This window comes from Orcinus orca, chromosome 4 (assembly GCF_937001465.1).
Source record: "Orcinus orca chromosome 4, mOrcOrc1.1, whole genome shotgun sequence".
Taxonomy (NCBI): Eukaryota; Metazoa; Chordata; class Mammalia; order Artiodactyla; family Delphinidae; genus Orcinus; species Orcinus orca.
In genome coordinates, this window is record NC_064562.1 from 102541526 (window position 1) to 102554224 (window position 12699).

Sequence of the window (12699 nt, forward strand, 5' to 3'; positions counted from 1 at the left end):
AAGAAATATTTTGATGTGGGAGAGCTGAGAGAGAGCTGTGTTGCTTTGCATGACAAAGAGGAATGGCAGTTCAGCAAGAAAATCTGGGAAGAGGGGAAGGGAGCTAGTGAGGCTGCAGGCTGCTCCAGGGAAGTGTTAGGGAGGTAAGAGGATAAAACTCTCCTGGAAATGAGCAAAAGAGGAGGAGCTTTGAAGAACAGAAACATTTAGATGGGCTGTTTAAGCTGATGGCTGGGATGGGTACCAGGTGCCCCTTTTTTGGTTTCCTCAGTGAAGCCTCCAGTAAAATCGCCATTGCTCACAAACACATTTGTCAGATGTGGAACTTTGAAGCGGAAGGATTTCTGTGTGCAGGTTGACACAGGCAAAAGCAGAGAAAACAAATGCAGACAGACATAAATCTAGGTTCAAGTGGACTTCTGGGTTCCATTTACCTGCATGCCTCTCCCAGTGGATGATAAAGCTCCTGGAAGAAAGGTGGGAGGCATTTGCACTCATTTAAAAATTTTCACTGAGATGAATTAATGACCTAGCCTGCAAGGAGACATTTGCCACAAAATCATGGCCTGTGCATCAAAGAAATTTTTGTCAGTGACGTAACTCCTGGGGCTCAAAATATATCGTGACCTTTATTATCATTATGAGCACATGAGTACTAAGGGAAAGACCAGGAAGGTCCTAGTTGCTGGGGCCGGAGCACCAATGGGGCTTTTATTTTATTTTATATTTCATTTCATTTCATTTTATTTTATGTACCTAGGTATAGCAAGGTGAGCTATGTTGGTATTTCTCCCACACTGACTCTGGACTGGCCTTGTCTAGCCTTGACCAACAGAACATCAGCAAACAGAGGCATGAAAAGTACATTGTGGCTCCTTCCCTTGCAGCTTCCAGAACCCCATGACCGCCATCATGTGAACCAGCCTGGGCTAGCCTGCTGGATGACGGGGGATGCACGCACCAGCCAAGTCACCTCTATCACCCCAGCTGACGTTAAGCCAACTGCCAGACATCTGGGGTGGCCATCCTAGGCCATCCAGCCCTGGCAGAGCCAGTCCAGACCAGAAGAGAGACCAGCCATCCCACAGAGTTTCGAGAAAGCTTAAACGTCGTGCTTTCAGCAACTAAGTTTTGGGGATGGTTTATTGCCCAGTAGAAACTAATAGACCATTGTCCCATTTTATTGGTTAGGAAACCAAGGCTCAGAGAGACTGAGAAAATGGCCTCAAGTCAAACCTCTAGTTAAATGGTGGAGCTGGGATCTGAACCCAGGTCGGTCTTATGCCAGCCACTAGTTCCTGATCTATGTAGTCCTAAGGCCTCCCTTCATCAGAAGGAGCTTAGTTTCAAGCCCAAGGTAAGAAAGAGCCTGCTCTCCAGCACTGGGGGACCCATGATTAGAAGGGGCCTGACGACAGGGTTCACCTGAGGCTGAAGTGCTGGGTGTTAACCTACAATTCCTGCCTCCGGTGGTTTCCAAATTTGTCCACATGTGAGAACCATAGAGGAGTTTTTAAAAATCCTGAAGCCCAGGCCACACTCCAGATCAAATAAGTCAGACTCTCTGAGGATTAGAGTCAGTATTTTTAAAAAATTAATTAATATATTTTTGCCTGCATTGGGTCTTTGTTCCTGGGCGCAGGCTCTCTCTGCTGCGAGCGGGGGCTACTCTTCGTTGCCGTGCACGGGCTTCTCATTACAGTGGCTTCTCTTGTTGCGGAGCACGGGCTCTAGGTGCATGGGCTTCAGTAGTTGCAGCATGCGGGCTCTAGAGCGCAGGCTCAGTAGTTGTGGCGCACGGGCTTAGTTGCTCTGCGGCATGTGGGATCTTCCCGGACCAGGGCTCGAACCCGTGTCCCCTACATTGGCAGGTGGATTCTTAACCACTGTGCCACCAGGGAAGCCCCAGAGTCAGTATTTTTAAAACACCTCCATTAATTCTAAAACAGAGCCAAGGTTGACTGTCAATGTCTTCAACTCCCCTGAACAGGGATGGTGGAGGTTGGAGAAAATGGGTGCTATTTAACCTAGAAATGTCTCCGAGGAAGTGAGGTTGGGGTCTCCTGAGAAAGAGAGATTGGGAATAATGCAAAACTGATTCAACAGATATATGATATGCACCAGGCACTGCATTATTATTCCCACCCTCAAGGATCGCAGCAGTGACAGTGACATAGATGTATCATCGCAATCACACTGTGACACGTATCACGCTTATATGATCTAGGTCAGAGTAGTGGCCTAGAAGAGGCAATTACTCTTTTCAGTTCGGTCCCAGAAAAGGCGACACTGCTGAGTCTGAAGGAGTGGGGAGGAGATCTCTATTCATCAGTGCTGCCGTCAATGAACTGGGCATTCCAGAGCGATTGGTCAGCCCTGGAAGCTGCAGAGGAGAATCTAACACTTACAGGACAAATCAGAGTGGGTAAAGGGGAATAATGACCCCGAAGACCCCCTCCAAACATTTATCTTCTATATCTCTCAAGGGATTGGGTACCCACGCTTGGGGAGGGGGTCTGCTGGTGGGGGCTAATTGGCCCAGGCAGAGAGTCAGCTGCCCTTTATAATGAGAGTACTATTGGGAACCCTGTTCCTGGAAATTCCAAGTCCTGACCCCATAGCAATAGCTGCAGAGCCTTCTGCCCTTTCCTTCTCAATGTGAGGTCCCGCTGATGCTGGGGGCTTCCTGGAAATGCAGAAACTTGGGATCCACCCAAACACTGAAACACAATCGCATTTTAACAGGAGCCCTGGTAATTCCTAGGCACATTAAAGTTTAAGAAGTACTGTTCTTGTGCCCTCAAGCCCCCAGCGGGATGAATATATTCCCAGCCAGTACATGATCAAACTCCAGAGCGCCCCATGCAAACTGAGCCAAGCCACCCCTCCCCTATGCCATCCTTGGATCCTTTTACCAAACGTTTGCAAACTATAAATGTTGGCACAGCCAGCAGAACTGCAAGTGTGGATCTGCCTTCAGCCACCATTTCCTCCCCCTGTTGTCAGCTTCAAGGATTTATGAAGTTAAAAACAAAGTTGGGGTGCCAGAGCCTCGCTCTGCCAGGGCTCAGGTGGTCAAAGGGCCCTGGAAGGCCCATGTCCACCCGTACATGAGCCCCAGGATGCTCAGCTGAGAGCCGGCCGAGGGCAGAGCCTTCCCTCGCTAAGGCAGACCGAGGTCCCTGGGCGCACGCCGATGGTCCTGCCTGCTAATCACTTTCCCCCCTGCTCTTTGCTTCAGAATCCCCAGCAAGCTGCCTTCCCGACCGGAGATGCCAGGGGGACCTCATGTGAACTGCCAGCTACTGACTCGCTTCTGAGGTTAGAGGAAATCGCTGGGAGGCTGCCTCACCTTCCAGCCTGGACTTGGGTCCAGTGCAGTCCCATTGCTCACTCACGGGTCACCCGCTTGGCTCCACTATAGCTCTGGCAAACCTTACCCCTGGCAGGCTGGACCCACAAGAACCCTGTCTTTTCTGAGCGTGTGTCAGGGCTTGTGGAGGGAGAGTGCAGTTTTGCCAAAGGGGAAGCCAAGGCCAGGGAAATGGCCCTGCATGAGGAGGGGAGGGAGATCCAGTCGACAGCAGATGTGAGGGGGTTGGGAGTCAGAATTTCTGGACCCTGAAATTATCCTGGTGAGGCACTGGGAGGTCAATTCTGAGGATCATGAGATGGACTGTGGGGTCAATGGTGACCTCCAAAGCCAATTACAAGCATTTGGCTCAGTGACATAAGCTGATTGACAAGCCAGCCCAGTACCACCTCCTCCAGGAAGGCCTCTTTGGTTCCCCCCACCAGCTTCTCTGTTGGTGGCTGCTGCTAAGACCCCTAGAATAAGAGGGGATAATTCTCTGCTAAATTTTTTCCACCAACAAATTCTTCTTGTAAGGTTTTGTTGAGCTTTAGGGCAACAGAGTCATAAATCAGACAGGGCTTTATGACTACTGCCTGAGCTCGGCATCCCCACCTCCTTGGCAGAACTCCAGGTGACATGGGACCATGGCACTCCTGTTCCCAAAATGGCGCCATGAACTTCCCTCAGAATGTCACTTCCCAGGTGTCTTCTCCCATCACTGTATAGGCCTAACTGCCCTTTGGCCCCTAAGAGAAGAGGAAAGTTTCCTGCTCTCTAGACTAAGACCGTGTCCTTTTCCTGGCCCCAAATGATTGGTAAACGATTGCTTGTGGGAAAAAGCCCATTGATTCATTGACTCATGGATCCATTGACCAATTAACCTATTGCTTGGAAGACAAACCCCATCCTACACACTGGGCTGCAGTCTTGTCCCCCTGCCTCATATAAGACACAGTCAGTACATTTTCACAGCCTGAGTTTTTCTGTCTTAAATGATACCACCTGGTAGCCTGACTAGCCTGGCCCGGGCCAGATCTTGGTCATAGTTTTTCCTCTGGCATCAGGAGCAGAGAAGATCAGGCTTTCTGTCCTCTAGCCACAGCTGCCTCCTAATCTCCTGTGATCAAAAGTAGGCCAAGGGGACACACAGTGCCCAAAGACGAGCAATTCTTTCCAGTTGTGATGCTGCATAAATATGGATTGAGGAAGGAAAAGGTTCTCTAACTCAGCAAGGATACAAAGCTGGGAGCATAATATTACTATTGCGAATGGATGTTACTGTTGCAAAATAAATAGAGTACAACTTCTCAGTCTTCCTTTCAGTCACTTCATGCTGTTGCGGCTCCCTGTACCCCCTCTAGTAGGGGGTAAAGCACTGGTATTAGGACTAAGAGTTCCCCCATGAAAACAAACAAAAAAAGGAGTGGAGAATGTACCCCACCAACAAAGTGTTTCCTGCAACCGCCTCCAGCCCGGCAGGTGTCCCAGCTTCAGTACTTGTACTTGCTACAAATATGTAACAAATATTTACTCTGTGCCAGGCATGGAGTTGAGTGCTTTTTGCATAAGACCTTGTTTCATTCTCACAGAAATCCTGGGAAGTGGCTCTCATTGTTCTTTTCAATCAACAGATGAGGAAACAGACTCAGAGAGGTTAGATATATTGTCCAAAGTCTCATTATGAGTGGCTGAGGCAGATTCAAACCTTTGTCACCGCCAAGCCCGTTCTCTCAGCCAGCATACTGTATAACCTCCAAAGTGGGGTGACATCACCACATGCAGGAGAACCTCATGCCCTGGGATTTCCAAACCCACATACATTTCAAATATCCTGTACTTTGTTTTCATAAAAATACTTGAGGGCTTCCCTGGTGGCTCAGTGGTTGAGAGTCTGCCTGCCGATGCAGGGGACATGGGTTTGTGCCCCGGTCCGGGAGGATCCCACATGCCGCGGAGAGGCTGGGCCCGTGAGCCATGGCCGCTGAGCCTGTGCGTCCGGAGCCTGTGCTCCACAAGGGGAGAGGCCACAGCAGTGAGAGGTCCGCGTACCACAAAAAAAAGTAAAAAAGATTCCTCCAATTTGGCATATTCAAATGTTAATTTTTATCTCCTTTTCTTTCTTCCTTCCTTCCTTCCTTCCTTCCTTCCTTCCTTTCTTTCTTTCTTTCTTTTTCATGTGTGCCTACCTAGTGATAGCTGACATACTATATAGCACAGAGAACTCTGTTCAATACTCTGTAATAACCTAAATAGGAAAAGAATTTGAAAAAGAACAGATACATGTATATGTATAACTGAATCACTTTGCTGTACACTTGAAACTAACACAGCATTGTTAATCAACTATACTCCAATATAAAAAAAAAAAAGAGCATAGGACTGAGGGGCACTAAAAAGCTGGATCATTTATTCCCCCAGGCCACAAAATGAAAGAGAATCAGTTCCCCCTCTCTCCCCCAAAATTGCTGGGCAGGATGAAAGACTGTCCTTATTTCCCAAGAGCACAGGGCCCTACACTCCCAGAAGCCAGTAGCTTTGCCGGAGGCAGCCAAGCTCAATGGGAGCAGAGTTCTGAGCAGTAACCCCCCCTGCACGGTGCTTTAGGTGATGGTCACATTTGTCCTCCAAAGGGGTCCCGTCTATGAGGAAAGTAGTCAATTGCTACTTCTCTCCTTTCCCATTCACTCATTTGGGGCCTGGTTGGGGAAGGACTTCTGTCTCAAACTGTGGGATTCCAAGTGGCCTTGGGGAGAGGAGAGGATGCTCCAGGCTGGCTGGTCCTGGCTTCCACTCACTCACTCACTCATTCTTTGGTCATTTACTGAGGCTCTGTGACATGTAAGGCACAGCACTAAGCTCAGGAACTGTAGGAACAATAAAACATTTCCTTTGCCCTTAAGGAGCTCACTGTTTGCTGGGGAGACAGACGTGTGGCAGATAAAAAATGCTTTGGGTACTGAAGCTTCCCATCCATTTTGAGAGAATTGCTTCTTCCTTGCCTCAGCCATGTGTAATATACCATAGACTGTCAATCACAGACCCCACCTTCCCCCAGTCGCCCCACGGCCAGCATCACTGGCCAAGGCACGGGCACATGAAGAAACCCGATAAAAAATCCTTTATTGGCATTTTCCCAATTAGAGCCTGCCAGCACCATATTCTTTTCTCTTTGTTTTTCATGGTGCTCTGACCCACGGCATTATGAATGAGATTTTGTTTTCCAATTAAAATTTTGAATTAGTTATTGGTCTTTATAAAAACAATCGTTTTTAAAATGATTGCATGAAACCACCTTGTTAAACTCATTTATACATTCTCATAATTTGACAGTGGATTTTCTTGGGGTTTCTACACAGATGATTGTTCTACCTGCAAATAAAAAGAGTTTTGTCTTTTCCCTTCCAATTATTTTTTTTTTCCTTCCAATTATACTGCTCATTGTTTTGTCAAGGAGCTCCAGTAAAATATTGAATAGTTAGTTGGTTGGACATGGGCATTCTTGTTTCTGATTTTAATGGAATGCTTCTAAAGTTTCACAATTAATACGAAGCAGCCATTTAAAACAAAAAAAAAAGAAGGAAAATCTTCAGCATATATTATTAATTGAAACTTGTATATGTTCCTTATAACTTTTTTATGCCAAGGGTAGCATACTACACACATTGTCATGCACCTTCCTAAGCCTATATGTATATGCTTGTATATGTTTTTGAATATCTATGGAAGGATCCAGAAGAAACTGGGAGTAGCTGGGGGAGTGGGACTTCCCTGGTGGTCCAGTGGTTAAGAATCCTCCTTCCAATGCAGGGGACGTGGGTTCATATTTTGGTTGGGGAACTAAGATCCCACTTGCCGTGGGGCAACAAAGCCTGTGTGCCACAACTACTGAGTCCACACACTCTAGAGCACACGCTGCAACTAGAGAGAAGCCTGCACGCCGCAACAAAGGATCCCGCGTGCCGCAACAAAGATCCTGTGTGCCGCAACTAAGACCTGACACAGCCAAAAAAATCAATAAATACAATTTTTAAAGAAGTTCCTCTCTGGCTATTTTTGTTTCACAATTTTAAATCTTATGCATTTCATATTATTCATTCACTTTCTTATTTAAAAGCGTTAAACACATTTATTTCAAATTCTTTTGCAGACTGTTTTATTATCTTGGTCTCACCTGAAGTGAACAATTTATCAATATTGATTTGTTGGTTATTATCTGAAAAGATAGATTTCTTTGTGTCTTTTGGATTTTTGGTTTGCCGAGTCGTTTTAAGCTCGAGCCCTTTCTCTCTTCTCTCTTTTCTTCTTTTTCTCTCCTCTCTCTTTTCTTCTTTTTCTCTCCACTCTTCTCCTTTCCTTGTCTAGTTTCACAGCTTCCTCGATCAGCCCTCCCTCTAATTGAACCTTAGATTGACGATTGTAGCTCTCGCTAATGGACACTGCGTGTGGCTCACTCGGTGAGCAGATTGCTGAGTTCAGGTTCTGGTTCCTGTGTCGTCCTGGTCACCGCCCAGCTAGACATTCGGCTTCACATAAGCTATAGCCTTGAGCACCGGTCAGGAGAAGACTTATCAGTCTCTCGTGCTAAGGAGAGAAACCATCAGTCCTACTTTCAGCCTTAAGTTCGACCCTGGCCCCTGCCTCACCTGGAACATGTTTAGTCCCTGTTTCCTGGGAGCCAGTCTAGCTTAGTTACATACAGGAGACAGAGGCTACTCATCTCTGCCTGCCCTGCCCCAGAGCCAGCAGGCCCAGGGCTTAGCCTCACTCACTGCTGTGTGTTTTTATTCTCTTTCTGGTCTTCAGAGATGATTCTGTTCTCTGTGAGCTCAGTTATGCCTTTTTATATCTTCAGTTTTTCAAAGTATTATTTATACTGTAACTGCTGTGTGTTTATAGCAGAATGGGTGCCACAAATGGTTATTTACACCAACACCATCTTGACCAGAAGGGCTTTCCTAGTATTTTTTTTTTTTTAACAATGAACAATTGCTACTATGTTATGAGAAATACATAGTTGGAAGGCCACCTCCACTGGCTTTCATAATATGGACATCATCCATGACCTTGGTCACACTGTTCCCTCGTTCTGGAGTCTGCGGGGGAGGCCATGGGGTGAGGAAGGGTTAAGAACTGGAGACACCAAGAGCGGGCAACCTCTTCAAAGGCGTTTCCCTGGGAAGGAGAGGAAAGAAATAATGGGACATTTTTGTTTATTTTAATCAGAGAGATTTCAATCATAGAAGAAAAATAGGGAATCAGGAGTGCCGTTGGGAGGTGGTGTAGTTTAGAGAGTAAAAGCATGAGTTAGTCAGACTTGGGTTTGAATCAGAGGTCTGCCACTCACTGTGAACTTAATGTCCTCATTCTGTAAAATGAGAATAACAACCGGATCTACCTCCCGGCATTATTGAGAGGATTAAATAAGATATTGCATGTGGTGAGCTTAGTACAGCACACCGAGTAAACACACAACTGTTGACCATGGTTATGACTAATGGTATGATGGTTCATTTTTTGTGTGTCAACTTGGCCAGGCCATGGTACACAGACATTTGGTCAAACACCAGTCCAGATGGTGCTGTGAAGATACTTTTCCCAGGAGATTAGTATTTGAGATGGTGGACTTTGAGCAAAGATTACTCTTCATAACATGTGTGGGCCTCATCCAATCAGCTGAAGGCCTTCAGCAAAAAAGACTGAGGTCCCCCAATGAAGAGATGCCTTCAGACTTAACCTGCAACATCAAGTCTTCCCTGGGCTTCCATCCAAGCTGCCCACCCTGCAGAGTTCAGATTTGCAGCCCTCACGATCATGTCAGCCAATTCCTTAGTACAAACTTCATTACAGATATAGATATACCTACAGATACAGATATAAGTATAGATATAGACACACATCCTATTGGTGGTTCTCTTTCCCTGACTGATATGGAAGGTATAGGAGGGAGAAGGGGCAGAATCATAAATAGTAGCTGGCTTTCCCGAGGAGTCAGAGCGTTAGTGCCCTAGACAGGAAGAGGACCTCCTTAAATGGAACTCTGGTATGGAGGGGAAGCGAGGGGCGGGGGCAGAGTAGGGGTGTTCCCTGTGAGGGCTATTCACTCTGGGAAGTAGAGAGTGACATCACATCTGGGACCTGAGGGGAGGTGGCGGGTAAAGAATGGTGGGAAACCAGGGGCGCTGGTGCCCAGGAGGCTCCCTGGAATCAGGGAAGCCCTGCTGATGTCACCGACCACCATCTGTGACAGGGAGGGGGGCCTGGCATGAGGAGAGAGCAGCCCGCTAAATCACGGTTGGTCTCTAAGTGGAGGGAGCGACACATCTGTGAGCACGCGGTGAGAGTGTGCACAGGAGAGCGGAGGCGGGGCACTGCCTTCTTGGTAGAGTTTTCTCAAATGCCTGACTATTCCTACAGAAGGAGAGTTAGAGAGAGGATTCCTACAGAGGGATGATTGCTGCAGTTATCCTTGTCATATACACGATATTTATTTCCCAGCTGTTTCCCTCGTATGCAACCTGGGAAGGTTGTCAATAGGTTGCTTTTAATAACACACAAGCTGAGGGGTGAAAAGCCAGTACTGCCCCCAAGGTTATACATCCAAGGACTCACAGGAACCCAGAGTTCTTGAGCTGGAAGCATCTGGCAAAGGCCAGAGAGGCCTCACTGGCAACATTCAGGCCTCAGGAATCCCAGGCCTGTGGAATCTGGAATCTGAGTTCCAATCCCTAGGTTTGAATCCAGAGGGTCATAAATGACCCAGAAAGTTACCCAGAGACAACTTCCCCTGGGAGGGGTTGGTGGGTGGGGAGATTCCAGCCTCCGTGGGTAACTTGAGGGCACTTACCTCCTGACTCCTGGCTGTTTTGACCCTGAGGCAGCCCTCAGCTAGGGAGCAGCCAGCTGAGAGAGTCCCTTTTCTCTAGGTGTGGCCATCCCCCTTCACCAGCGACACTCAGGGCAGGCTTATCTCCCGGGTCTCACACCAACTTCAGGGTTGTCTTCACTTATCCTTGTGTCTGGCGAGACCTTGAAGCTCAGCTGGTGGGTGTCTGAGCCTCTGTGCTCTGCTGCAACCTCGAAGGGGGCCACGGCGGGGCACCTGGTCCCCCCGGCCTGGCCTAGCAGATGGCAGTGAGGGCTGGTCAACCAGAGGTGCTGGCTGCCTGGGTTGAACCCAGGGGCTGCCCCTGTTCAGCTCTTTACCTCCAAAACCATAAGCATTTCACAGATGACTTCTTTGAGCTAAAAGAGATTGATATGCAAATACAGAAAAGGGTTAAATGCCTTTCTATAGAGATGGACATGGGTTTCAATACTGGCTCTCCCAGTTCTTCCATATTTGACAACCTTGAGCAAGTTAGCATTAGTGACTGTTATTTATTATATTTAGATTTAATGTAGGAGGAATTGTGGGTTCTAGGTTGTGTTTCAAGGGATTTCATTTGGCCAGGTATGATGCCAGGCTTGGGGCTGGTGACCCAAGTGGGTTTGCATGTGCTGGTTTACTTAGGTCAGTTGTTTTTATGCAACTAAGGGAGAAGGGAGGCGTCTTATGCACAGGTATCTGAAGAAGAAAGGAAAACAGTTCATACGTTAGGACCCTTTGGGTTACCAAAAAGCGAAGACCAATTAAAGTGAGCATCAGCAAAAATTGGGAGTTGCTGGGTAATTCCAGCAACTGAAGTCCAAGGTCAGGGATGCAGCAGAACCTCAGGAAAGACCTAGAAGCAGGAACTAGATGGGAGGCTGCCAAGACTGTCTCTTCTCTCTGCTCCTTTCTGTACATCTGCTCCACCCCGGTCCCTGCAAACCAGCTTTCTCTGCACCTCCATCTACAAGGTAACACACAGGCCATCCGATAGTTCCTGGATTATCTTATTATAGGTATAGCCCCATGAGCTCCTGCTTAGAAACCACAATGAAAAAAGAGAGTACGGAGCTTCTGAGTTGGTGAACTCATGGAGCTTTGGGGAGAGGAAAGCTCTGGAAGAGGGTGTGGAAAGTCTGCCTGCTCCACGCACACCTTACCCTATTCATCTCTTCCACCCGACTCTTCCAGAGTTCTATCTTTTTATAATAAACTGATTTTATATATATATATATGCCTATCTCTATCTATCTATCTATCTATCTATCTGTTTATCTATTTGTCTGTCTATCTATCTATCTATATATATAGAGAGAGAATGAATATCTTTCTGCCCCGGTCCCAGGGATCAATACCAAGGGTTCTGATGCATCCTGTTTGGGTCCCATGTCACTTCACTGCCCACTGTTGCCAGGGGGAGAGGGAGCTCTGACTGGCCAGGCCTGGCTCATGGGACCCATTAGCAGAAAAAAGGAAATGGTGAGGCTTGTTGAACACCAGGGTGATTCCCTTCCCTGCTTCTCCCACTCCCATGGACCTAGCCCAGCTCGGATGCCTGGAGTTCGGGGGCGGCCACCCCAAAGGATGGCTTCACACAGAAGAGCAGTGTTTTCCCAGAGAGGCCCGGGCAGTGGTGAAATGTCTCAAGGAGGAAACCAGAGCTGAAAAATACAAGTGAGCTTGTGCTTGAACTTATGTGAGATAGCACCATGGGGACCCCCAGACATAACCATGGGGAACTCTGGGTGGAGCTGGACCACTGTGTGGGTATCATATTCAGGGCATTTACATCACTAGACGTCACTTTTTACCCACAAACTTATGAGACCCAGGAACCCGAGGGGGCTATACAGGTGAGCAATCCCTTATAATGGGCCATCTAAGTTTTTTTCCAAAATTTTTACCATAATAAATAATTCTGCTGTCAGTCTCCTTGTTGTTAGATCTTCATACACATTCTGACTTACTGCCATTTGTGAAAGTTAAAAGTGAGAAAAGCCAGAAGAACAAGCCATGACTAAGGAAGCCTCTGGGTAATGAAGCAAGTCTTGGCCAGAACGCTTTGGGTTGCAAGCAGTAGAAACGCAAGTCAAGCCAATTTCAGCAGAAGGAATATTTATTGACTCCATAAACTGGGAGTTCCTGGAATGGAGTTGATCTCAGGAATGACTGGATGCAGAGACTCAGTAACATTCCCTCTCTGTGTGTCTTTGCGTCCATTTCTCAGCCCTGCTTTTCTCGGGATATTGGGCTCACACGTATCGCAGAAGATGAGCTGCCTTCACATGGCTTTTGGGGGTGTCGAGGGGAGAGGGTGAGTACGATCAGAGACAGGTTCAGGTTTACATCATTCAATCTCAGTAAAAAGTAAGCTCCTCTCTCCTAGTTCCAGACGTAAAAATCCCAGGAGTCTGACTGATCTTCTTAGGGTGGCATTCGTGCTCCATGAACCCATCACACAGCCCAGGGTTAGCTA